The sequence below is a fragment of the Bos grunniens genome, chromosome 21 (genome assembly GCF_055505025.1).
Source record: "Bos grunniens cultivar Pamir isolate PY7600 chromosome 21, Bosgru_T2T1.0, whole genome shotgun sequence".
NCBI lineage: Eukaryota > Metazoa > Chordata > Mammalia > Artiodactyla > Bovidae > Bos > Bos grunniens.
The window spans coordinates 69,371,123-69,383,962 of NC_141185.1; the positions used below are offsets into that span (position 1 = coordinate 69,371,123).

The following is a 12,840-nucleotide window of genomic DNA, read 5'->3' on the forward strand; positions in this document are numbered from 1 at the left end:
TGCAGTCCATGGGATCGCAAAGAGTCAGTCACGACTGAGCTACTGAACTGAACTGAACTGCATATTTACATATAAGTTAAATCAGCAGGGTGACAATATACAGCCTGGACATGCTTCTTTTCTGATTTGGAACCAGTCTGTTGTTCCATACCCAGTTATAACTGTTGCTTCTGGTGTATTGTATAACAGAATCTTAAAATAACCATGCTGAGTAAAGAAGCCAAATAGAAAATATATGCAGAATGATTTTTTAATATAAAATTATGGAAAATGCAGACTATTGTGACAGAGAGCAGATCATTGGTTACCTGAAGGTAAAAGTGACCTCAAATGCAATTTCAGGAATATGAGAGTGATGAACACTATCTTGATTGGGGTCATATTTCCATGTGTATTTATTTTTCAGCATATACTCTTTAAATATATGCAGTGTTCACACATCAATTATACCTCATTAAATAAAATATAAAATAGAAGAATCACCTGTGGAATTAGTGGTGAATAACTGAGACAAAGTAGAGCTAAGATTTTCAAAACCACATAGTATACAGTTGTTTTTGTTGTTATTGTTCAATGGCTAAATCGTTTCCTACTCCTTTTGACACCATGGATCGTATGACACCAGGATCCTCTGTCCTCTACTGTCTCCGGGAGTTCACTCACATTCATGTTCATTGATCATCCTCTGCCACTCCCTTCTCCATTTGCTTTTAATCTTTCCATCATCATGATCTTTTCCAATGAATAGGCTCTTTGGGTCAGGTGGCCAAAGTATTGGAGCTTCACCATCAGCAACAGACCTTCCAATGAATATTTTGAGATGATTTCATTTAGGTTTTGCAGGTTCGATCTCCTTGCAGTCCAGGGGACTCTCAAAACTCTTCTCTGGCACCATAATTCAAAAGCATCAATTCTTAAATGCTCAGTCTTCTTGTGATAAAACTAACACTTGTACATGACTATTTGTTAAGCCTCCTTCCTCATGACCTTTGCCACGGGCGGAGTACCTCACTCTGGCCCCCAACATCTCCCCCTTTTTTATTTGTTAAAACAGCCAGATGCAGCTCAGTCTCGAGCTTCCGAATGCTCTGCTGAAGAATCCTGACAATACAAGGAAGAATGATTATGAGAAGTAGGATTAGAGACTAGGGATATTAGACAGAATATTTTTTCCAGAAATAAAGTTAGAGAAGGTGTTAAAAAAATCATTAGCTGCTCCAGTGGTGGTAAAATCCAGTCGAGAGTGTTCCAAGGTCTGTATTTGATTATGAAGTTTCCCTAAGTCCAGGCCAGTATCAGAACTGTTCCAATCACCTGATATATGATTTTGAATCTTTTCCCATTCATAATCTGTCTCGTTTACCTTCAAAGATGTCACGCATATCCACCTGTAATCAGCGTGGCATGTCAAAGCCATCTTCACCTTTAAAGCCTGTAACTCAGTCCCAATATGCATAATTGCTTCTTCTAAGGCATCTACTCTCATCTCTAATTTCCTATCTATAGCTTCCTGAGTTGCTAGAGTTAAAGAAACAATTTTAGACATGGTATCAACATACTGGGCAGTATGCACTTGTTGAGTCAATGATATTGCTGCCACAGTAACAGAAGTAATTTTTGCTATCAAAGCTGATATTCCTAAAATAAGTAGGCCCACAAACCCTCACGATCACATTAAATCCTGTAGTTGTTGTAACACAGCGAGACCATAATTAACATATCAATAAGTGGTTACATCATAAAATAAGGTGGACGTTGTAACACTACAAAGGAGCAAACATTACATTGAGGGTTTAAACAAGATGAAAGCATACATCGTTCACAAGTCACTACCTTAGGTCCACCTGAATAATTCATGCCCACGTAAAGTTTGTTGGAGTCATTAGTAAAAAGGAAAACATAAGGCGAGGGTGGATAAGCTAAAACAGAATAAGTAGAATTATTTTCTGGTTGGAGTTCACGCTGCAGCAGCCCTGTCAGTCTTGCCGGGATCTCGATGTTTATCTTGTCTCCCCTGCCGGCGGGCTCCTCTTTTGTGATCGAAGCAATGGGGGAACTGGATGTCTGGGGGTCTGCAACATGGCAAATCAACCTGTCCCGGATCTAAATTGGAGAATTTGCATCCTGTGGAAAAATACAAGCACATCCTCGACCGCTAGTTAATAATGGGATAAGAAAGCTGTGGTACATATAAACAATGGAGTATTACTCAGCCATTAAAAAGAATTCATTTGAATCAGTTCTAATGAGGTGGATGAAACTGGAGCCTATTATACAGAGTGAAGTAAGCCAGAAGGAAAAACACCAATACAGTATACTAACGCATATATATGGAATTTAGAAAGATGATAACAATAACCCTGTGTACGAGATAGCAAAAGAGACACTGATGTATAGAACAGTCTTATGGACTCTGTGGGAGAGGGAGAGGGTGGGAAGATTTGGGAGAATGGCATTGGAACATGTAAAATATCATGTATGAAACGAGATGCCAGTCCAGGTTCAATGCACGATCCTGGATGCTTGGGGCTAGTGCATTGGGACGACCCAGAGGGATGGTATGGGGAGGGAGGAGGGAGGAGGGTTCAGGATGGGGAGATGGATTCATTTTGATATAAAGTTTAAAAACAAAAATAAAATTAAAAAAAAACCAACTCAACCCTTGTTAGTAAGATGTATATAGTTGTCTGTTCATCTTAGAATTTGGAGTGTAGAATATATTGTTATCAAAATCTATCTAGCAAGCTGTCAGTTCTTTTCCTTTTACTGGTTTACCTGAAGTAATCTCAAGAAAAATATGGAAAAAACTTTTCTGTTGCTTTCTGAATCTTTTTCCAATGTCACATGGAATAATATCTGATAACATGTAAATCAAAGCAATTTATAGAAACTAACAATATAAGCAAAGAAATCAAGAGCATCCATGAGGCGACTACTTCCTATACTTGCTGAGTAATGGATGAAACTGTTAGAATTTACAGATATCAAGTTGCTACTATATATAAAACACTTGAGAAGTATTAAGAGAGCAGCCACATCCTTTTTGCTCAAGAGCTTATAGTCTAGTACAGAATTATAAATGGCAAAAAGGTGACATGCATTATTAGAAGAGAACAAAGGAAGACTCAGAAGATCTGCCATAGAGGAAAGGAGAAATTTGAGCTGGTATCTGGATGTTCCCCTCACCTGTTCAGTAGAGGTAGGCATATTAAACCAAGACATCTACCAGTACCCATCAGACGGACATTTAATAAAGTTCATGTTCATTCATTACATAAAGCATCAGCAAGTAACAGTGACTCTTTACCTTGTCATAATTCTATTTTTCCCACTGTCATCTGTGCATGTATGTACATATGTATGTATGTATGTATCATGAAATGTTAAAAAACATGTGCTTTCGATTCAGAAAAAAAAAAAAAAAAAAAGGGTCAGGACCCTTGCATTGTCCTGAGAGGAGGTCCTTCCATTTGACTAATGGTTTTGCATTTAATTGCTCCAGGCACCAATGACGAAGCATTGCAGTAGTTCCAGCCAGATCAGTATTTAGAATATTTATTACGAAAAGAGCATGTTGCAAGATTTGATGGGGAGAACTATACTTAAACTCCCCTTCTTTTAATTTTTGAATTTGAAGCTTTAATGTTTGATGTGCTCTTTCCACAATGGCTTGTCCCCGGGGATTATAAGGGATGCCTGTATTATGTTTAATTTGAAACTTTATACAAAATTCCTGAAAAGACTTAGAAGTGTAAGCAGGAGCACTGTCAGTTTTCAGAGCTTTTGGTAGGCCCAAATATGAAAAACAAGTAAAGAGATGTTGTATCACATCTTTAACTGCCTCTCTGGTACGAGCAGTTGTAATAATAACGTAATAAAAGGTATCTACAGTTACATGAACAAAAGACAGTTTTCCAAATGAAGAGACATGAGTTACATCCGTCTGCCAGAGTACGTTAGGTTTGAGACCATGAGGATTAACTCCCGTAGGTAGACTATTATAAACAGTGGGGCAGTGTAAGTAAGAACGCACAATCTCCCTAGCAGTTTCTCTGGGAATTTGGAATTGATATCTTAAGGCAGTAGCATATTGATGATGAAGTGAGTGAGGGGCTCTGGCCTCCTCCATCACAGTAGCCACTGTATTTCTGGTTAACAAGTCAGCCAAATCATTAAAGGCATTTAATGGGCCGGGCAATCCAGAATGAGCCCGAATGTGTCCAATGAAAAATATTTTATTTCTTTTCCAAATTTGTTGCTGTAAATTACTTAACAAATGAAATACGGTAGTTTTATTGTCAGACAAAAACCACAGTTTCAATGTGTGGAAACAACCTGACAATATACTGAGAATCAGAATAAAGGTTAAATTCCTCATCTGCAAACATAGTAAAAGCCTCTATGACTGCTGTTATTTCAGCTCTTTGAGCTGAAGTTTCCCGTGTTTCTAAAACCTTTTGGTGATTTTTAGTAACTATGGAGGCTTTACCGTTTGTTGACCCGTCAGTAAAAACTATTTGAGTATTTGGAACAGGAGATTGTTTACATCTGACAGGAAAAATAACTGGATGTCTGGATATAAAATTCAGCAAAACATGCGAAGGTAAATGATGCAGAATTTGATCACAATAATTTCCTATGGCAATCTGCCAGTCCTCATCAAACATTAGAAGAGCATCAAGTTGTTCTTTATTATATGGAATTACAATTTCTGATAATTCTTTACCGAACAATTCAATGCTCCGTTTTCTCCCTTTTAATATCAACATAGGTATCAGTCCTGGATAAGAGGCCACTACTTTTTTAGCTTGGGCGGGGAGATGGACCCATTCTAGGGGGCTGTTTTGCCATAAAACTCCCATAGGCGCAGTTGGAGTAGCTAAGCAGAGGAATTGCCAGTTTGTCTGTAAATTAACTCTTTTTACATAGCTATCAGATAGGGCTGCTTCTACTTTGTCTAAAGCTTCCTGAGCTTCAGCAGTTAATTGTCTTTTAGAAGTTGGGTCAGGATCCCCACGTAAAATAATAAAAAGAGGCTTTAATTCAGCAGTGGCTAATTTTAAATAAGGTCTGATCCAATTAATATCTCCTAAAAGTTTTTGATAATCATTTAAAGTAACAAGGTGATCTTTTCTCAATTTTAATGGGACATGAGTTACAGTTTCTGAACTGATAACCCGTCCTAAGTAGGTTATGGGCAGATTGACTTGAATTTTCTCTGGGGCAATTTTTTAGCCTCTGTCTGTTAATGCCTGGGTCAAATCCTGACAGTTTGTAAATGAGCCCTATCAGGGTGGGCAATTAAGATGTCATCCATATAATGGATCATATAGACTTGTTCATATTTACTTCTAACATCTTCTAAAGCAGCACTAACGAACTTTTGACATAGGGTGGGGCTATTTTTCATTCCTTGAGGCAAAACCTTCCATTGAAACCATAAATTAGGCTGTTTAAGATTTTCTGCCTGAAGACTAAAGGCAGATCGCTTTTTATCCTCAGTATTTTTATCCTCAGTATTTATGGGGGGCTGTTTTGCCATAAAACCAATTTTTTGTCTGGCTACCCCAATTACACCTATGGGGGTTCTATGGCAAAGGAATTGTCAAGCAGTTGTCAATTTAATTTTTAAAATTTTTAAAATTTACATTTTAACAATATAAATTTAGGGATATGTTAATTTAGGTCTAATGTTTAGTTTAGGTCTCTGTATAAATTTAAATAATAAATGTATAACCTCCTTATCTCATTTTGGTAAACAAATATACCTAAATGCAAAATGCATTTATATATGGCAACAAGTATAAACTTATTGACATATAATATATATAAATCAATATACTTGAATCAATCTTTATAATTAATATATTAATATATATTACAGCAATACAACACGTACACAGCCAATACCAACCAACACAAACCAATGTACTGCAATAATACATGTCACACATATATAATTATACAGTATATAGAACATATATCATCACAGCACATCAAACCATACCAATTAATATCAGCCACACACATTAATTACTGCAACATTTAATTATACAGTATATGTATAATATGCATATATACTATACATATTAATTATATACAAATTAAGTATAGCTCTATAAATAGAATTAGGTATACCTTTATTATATTTTATTTATACCCATATCTAATTAGGCAAACTGCAATTAGGCAAATATATTTATATTATGTATTTATAATAATATATATAGTATTGTTAATTGTACCACCTGTTGATAACTAAGAAATTGAGAAAACCCTTCTCTGAGTATCTCCTATTTGAGACAGCACGTCCCTCCCCCATAGGGTAAAGGGGAGCGTAGGAACTATGTAGGGTTGGAAAGTTCCACAGGTATCCTCAAACTGCCAATCTAACATTTTTGAACTTTTAACTACTATGGGGGCTTGAGGGCAAATGAAACAAAATTTGACCCCTGAAATCTATCAGGGCAACTTGCCAATCCTTATTGAATGGAATTACTATGTTTGCTACTTCTTTTCTAAAAAGTTCCACACTTCTTTTTTCCTCCTTTTATAATTAATTGTGCCACCAAGCTGGGATAAGATAAAACTATTTTTCTTGGGGTCACTGGTAGATGGAACCAATGGGCCTTTTTGTCACAAGCACCCTGTAGGTGTATGTTTTGTGGCAAGAATAATTTAATCTCATCTTTTGGTAATATTAATCCTAATTAACTGACCATTTAAAGTCTCATCTACTTTAACAAGAGCTAACTCTGTCTCATTAGTCAACTTTCTCTTAGAACTGGAATTAGGATCAATTTTTAAGCAATCAAACAAAGGCTTTAAATCTGCAGTAGTCAGTTTTAAATGTGGGCATATCCAATTAATGTCCCCTAATAATTTTTGGAAATCATTTAAAGTTAGTAAACAATCTCTCCGCAGCTTCAAAGGGGCATTGTCAGTTTTCAAAACTTTTGGCACCTAAATATGAGAAGCAAGTAAAGAGGTGTTGCACAACATCTTTATAAGCTTCTCCAGTTATTGTTTTGTAACCTAAATCTGGTCTATAGCTTTTTAGATGACAAGCAACCATCTAATCTTTGCTTGAATACCTCCAGCAATGGAGAACTCACTACTCTTCAAGGTTTTAAACTTTGCTTTACCTTTTTCTCCACAGCATTCCCACCCCGCATACCACTTTCTCTAATCCCACCAACTCATTTTCAGTAGTATGCGTGGGCCAGGAACTGGGCCAGTCTTTCCCAGCAATGTTAAGAGACGTCTGTTCTCGTGTCTAATAGCCCTGACATTTTATTTTCTTGAATTAAAAGATCTTTTAAAGGCCTTGGAGCTGTAATTTTCTGCACCCAAAAGGCTAGATCACTAAATCCAAATACTCTGTGGCTCCTAGCCTAAGAAGTAAAGTTTTTTCCTGTCTGATACTAAGGTAAAAGCAAAAGCTGTGTTACTCTTTGACCTTTATTAATTTGCACAGTTTTAGTAGGCGGTGAGGTCAAAACTTTAATTTCTCAACATAATCAGAATCTACTACACCATGCACCACCGAAATTTTCTTTTTCTTTTTATTTATTTCTTTTTTTTTTTTTCTTTTTTTTTTTTTTAAGAAAGCGAGCTACGCCCTAGCACAAGTCCTGCAATGCCCTCAGGTAGGGGGCCAGCCACTCCCGTTGGAATTGGAGTAACCAGCTTGTCAGGAGTTAATATTGTTGCTAAATCCCCTTACCATTTTGTTTTTCTCATAGCTTGGGTGAGACCCCCCTGAGGGGGTTTTCTCCAAGGAGCATGCTCTGCATATTGTGTACGCAGTCTGTTTTAAAAGCTCCACTGTTTAAAAAACTTTTTATCTTTTTCAGGCTTAGGCAACACTTTGAGAGGCTTTGGGGGCAAAGTGGGGAACTCTTGGGCCCTGGAAGGGGCAAAAGGAGGCGGCAGCGATCGTCTTAAATCAGAAAGTGGTGGATAAGTTTTTTTTTTTTTTAAAGTTTGCGCAGAGGGGGAGGTAGCTCGCCAGGGCGTCTGGCCACAGTGTCCTGTAAGTCCTCTCCTCTCTCCTCTGCTGATTTTTTCTTCATTCTTCTCTTTAAATCTTTCTCAAGTTTTCTTTCCCTCACTCTATCTTTTTTCCTTCCTCTTCTCTTTTACTTTCTATCATTTCCTTCTTGTTTCCCTCTTTCATTCTCCCTTCTTCCTTCTGTCTTCTCTTTCTTTCGTTTCTTTTCCTTTACCCTCTTTCTCTCTAACTTTTTCTTTCCTCCTCCCTCTCTTTCTCTGTGTCTCTTTTTCTAACTTCCTTTTTTCCTTTTTCTATCTTGCTGCATTCCCTGATTCCTTCCTCCTCCGTTCCTCTCTCCTTTTCACTCTTTAGTTCTTTTTCTATCTTTAGATCTTTCTCTATTTTCTTTCCTTTTTTCTTTTTCACTTTTTTTTTCTTTTTATTTTTCTCTCTTTTTTTGCTTGGGTGAGGCCCCCCCAGAGGGGGTTTTCTGCAAGGAGCAGGCTCTGTATATTGTGTATTCTTTAAAAGCTGCTTTGTTTAAAAATAAAACTTTTTTTATCTTTTTCAGCCTTAGGCAATGTTCTGGGAGGCTTTGGATGTAAACTGGGGAATTCTTAGGCCCTGGGAGATGGAAGTGGAGGTGGAGTAGTCGCCTTAAATCAGAAATTGTTGGAAAAAGTTTTAAAGGTTTGTGTAGAGGAAGAGGGGGCTCGCCAGGGCGCCCGGCTGCAGCGTCCTGTAAGCCCTCTCACTCCTCGGGAGGTAGAGCACAGTGTCCCTCCTTTTCCTAGTCAATGGCAGAAAATATGATCTGCGCAGAAGGTGGAGACCCACTACCATCCACCGCTATAGCCTCTCCCATAGGCTATCCCACAGCCTCATGATGAGGATCCAGAACATTTTTAATCATATTTATAGGATAAGTGTTTAGTTGTTTTTTTTACCTTCACCCAAGTATCTAAATTAACAGTAGCCTCTTTAACAGTTTCAAGATTACTTGTATAAAGAGTTGCCATTCTTAGTTTCAGTGTTATCCATGTCAGAAAGTTAAATATAATAGAAGATAAAGCTTTTAGCTTTCAAAACATCAGGCTTTTCTTTGGCCTTTTAACTTCAGAAACCATTTTTTCTCTCTAACTCTTAACTCTTTAACACTTTCAACACTTCCCACTCCTACTCGCCCCGTCTATCCTACAGGGGGGTCCGCGGGACCCTGAGTGGGGTCCTATCCGTCCCTAAAATTCAACACTGGGGAAAGGGTTGGGGACCTACCTTCGAATTGTCCCTGTCTTGGGCGCCACCTGCCAGGGTCCTGCCCCGGCTGATCCAGGGTATTCGAAGCGGGGACGGCATCGGCGACCTATTTATTTAAATATTTTATCAAATATATAAAGAGTAATAGGATGAGGATAGCTCAGTAGGAAAATTCAGTGGAGAAAAGAGGCTGAGTAGCTTGGTTTACACGGGAGACCAATAAAACTTCAAGACAAGAAGTTTGCACCACTTACGTAGGCCGCAGGCGTCCTTCCGTTCTCCCGAAGGAAAGGAGACACTGAGGCCTCCCTGGTCGGATCTTAGAAGCCCAGGCATAATTAGTAAGCATGGCGGGTTCCACGCTCCAGATGGAGATTCAACCAGAGTGAGAGAGAGAGCGACATGGGGAGACCAGTATTTTGAGAAACTGATCCCAATTTTTTATTTTCCAGAGTCTGTTTTTATACACTGAGATGTTATACAAAAGTCATGTGGGGACAGCAGTCCTGACTTTTATTAAAGTCAGGTGCTTCACACAAATGTATACAGATGTCTTAGGGGTGTTACATCATCTTCTGGCCAGGGGGGGCCTGCTGACAATTTACGACCCTCTCCTTGTGACAGCGGTCAGTCAACTAGGACGCTTATTTCTCCAGGGGTGATTATTCTTAAAACAGACGCCACCCAAATAAAGTTACCTTCCTATAGGGTGAGGGTGTAGTGGGTTTTAGTTAAGGAAAGAATTTACTTAGCCTAAGGCCTAACGTGATTAATATCAAAGGTTAATACTTATTTCTTCTATATATTCATTAATGTGTGTAAGGGCAGGGGATGTGGAGACTTAGTAACAAACATTGGCTCAACAAATGAAAAACCCTTCACCAATACAGCTTCTAATCAGCCCATTATACTTAGACTAATAGTTTTCTAACTTTTCTAAGGAACCTGTTTTTAGAAGGTTTAAAGCATCTCGTGCCTCTCACAGTTGGGAGGCTGTGAGCAATCACATGTGGCCGGACAAGCCTGTCAGGCAGGCTAGAGAACCTTCAGAGGAGTTTGTAGGTTAAAACACTCTTATCATGCCCAGGAATTATTATTAACTGGAGCTCTAAGTTAACTCCTTCTCTGAAAGAGGTGGTGGGGGACAGCCCCCCGTAAAGTCAGAGGTGTAGGTGAGCACAAAGTAGTAAAGTAGGCAGGCTCTGGTTATGGGGGTAGATGCTCGAGGAGTTCCAGGGGGACTCCTGAGGCTCGATCCCACCTTTGCGTATGTCGAGCCTCCTTCCTCATGACCTTTGCCACAGGCGGAGTACCTCACTCTGGCCCCCAACAACTATTGTACAAACCAAAGCTTTTGTTGGCAAAAGACTTTTATTGACAAAATTATGTCTCTGGTTTTTAATACATTGCCTATGTTTGTCATAGCTTTCATTTCTCATCCAGCCCATCATTTAACATGATGTACTCTGCATATACATTAATTAGACAGGATGGGAATATGTAGTTTTGTCATACTCCTATCCCAATTTTAGAACAGTCTATTATTTCATGTCCAGTTCTAACTGTTTCTTGTTGATACACATACAAGTTTCTCAGGAGATGGGTAAAGTAGTCTGATATCCCCATGCTTTTAAGAATTTCCCACAGTATGTTAATCCACATAGTCAGGAGATTTAGCATAGTCAATGAAGCAGAAGTAGATGTGTTTCTGAAGCTTCCTTCCTTCATCTATGTTCCAACAAATATTACAATTTGATCTCTTATTCCTCTACCTCTATGAAATCCAGTTTGTACTTCTGGAAGTTCTTACTTCATGCACTGCTGAAGCCTAGCTTGAAGGATTTTCAGAAAAAAAAAAAAACAACAAAAAACCTGGCTAGCATGTGAAATGAGTGCAATCCTATGGTAGTTTAAACATTTTTAGGCTTTAAACATTCTTAGGCTAACCCTTCTTTGAGATTAGAAAGAAAACTGACATTTTCCAGTCCTGTGACCACTGCTGAGTTTTCCATATTTGCTGATGTATTGAATGTGACACTTTAACAACATCATCTTTTAGGATTTTAAATATTAATAGTTCACCTGGAATCCAACCACTTCCAATAGATTTGTTTGCAGTAATGCTTTCTAAGGCCCACACACTAGTATATCTGGCTCTATATGAGGGACCACATCATATTGTTTATCAGGGTCATTATGACCTTTCTCGGACCTAACAGAAACAGAAGATATTAAGAAGAGATGGCAAGAATACACAGAAGAACTGTACAAAAAAAAAAGATCTTCATGACCCAGATAATCACAATGGTGTGATCATTCACCTAGAGCCAGACATCCTGGAATGTGAAGTCAAGTGGGCCTTAGAAAGCATCACTACGAACAAAGCTAGTGGAAGTGATGGAATTCCAGTTGGGCTATTTCAAATCCTGAAAGATGATGCTGTGAAAGTGCTGCACTTATATGCCAGCGAATTTGGAAAACTCAGCCGTGGCCACAGGACTGGAAAAGGTCACTTTGCATTCCAATCCCAAAGAAAGGCAATGCCAAAGAATGCTCAAACTACTGCACAGTTGCACTCATCTCACGCTCTAGTAAAGTAATGCTCAAAATTCTCCAAGCCAGGCTTCAGCAATACGTGAACCATGAACTTCCAGGTGTTCAAGCTGGGTTTAGAAAAGGCAGAGGAACCAGATATCAAATTGCCAACATCCACTGGATCATCAAAAAAGCAAGAGAGTTCCAGAAAAACATCTATTTCTGCTTTATTGACTATGCCAAAGCCTTTCACTGTGGAAAATTCTGAAAGAGATGGAAATACCAGACCACCTGACCTGCCTCTTGAGAAATTTGTATGCAGGTCAGGAAGCAACAGTTAGAACTGGACATGGAACAACAGACTGGTTCCAAATAGGAAAAGGAGTACATCAAGGCTGTATATTGTCACCCTGCTTATTGAACTTCTATGCAGAGTACATCATGAGAAACGCCGGGCTGGAAGAAGCACAAGCTGGAATCAAGATTGCTGGGAGAAATATCAATGACCTCAGATATGCAAATGACACCACCTTTATGGCAGAAAGTGAAGAGGAACTAAAAAGCCTCTTGATGAAGGTGAAAGAGTAGAGTGGAAAAGTTGGCTTAAAACTCAACATTCAGAAAATGAAGATCATAGCATCTGGTCCCATCACATCATGGGAAATAGATGAAGAGTGGAAACAGTGTCAGACTTTATTTTTGGGGGGCTCCAAAATCACTGCAGATGGTGACTGCAGCCATGAAATTAAAAGACACTTACTCCTTGGAAGGGAAGTTATGACCAACCTAGATAGCATATTCAAAAGCAGAGACATTACTTTGCCAACAAAGGTCCGTCTAGTCAAGGCTATGGTTTTTTCCAGTGGTCCTGTATGGAGGTGAGAGTTGGACTGTGAAGAAATCTCAGCACAGAAGAATTGATGCTTTTGAACTGTGTTGTTGGAGAAGACTCTTGAGAGTCCCTTGGACTGCAAGGAGAATCAACCAGTCCATTCTGAAGGAGATCAGCCCTGGGATTTCTTTGGAAGGAATGATGCTAAAGCTGAAACTCC

The 12,840-nt window shown here is 38.7% G+C and overlaps 1 long non-coding RNA gene across 1 annotated transcript; it reads right to left on the reverse strand.

The window, feature by feature from the left end:
- Positions 1-283: 283 nt before the first annotated feature.
- Positions 284-9,904, reverse strand: LOC147349938 (uncharacterized). Its single transcript, XR_015150599.1, has 3 exons — positions 9,508-9,904; positions 9,272-9,359; positions 284-1,101 (listed from the first exon to the last, which is right to left on the reverse strand). It is a non-coding gene; the product is annotated as an uncharacterized LOC147349938 (long non-coding RNA).
- Positions 9,905-12,840: the final 2,936 nt, after the last annotated feature.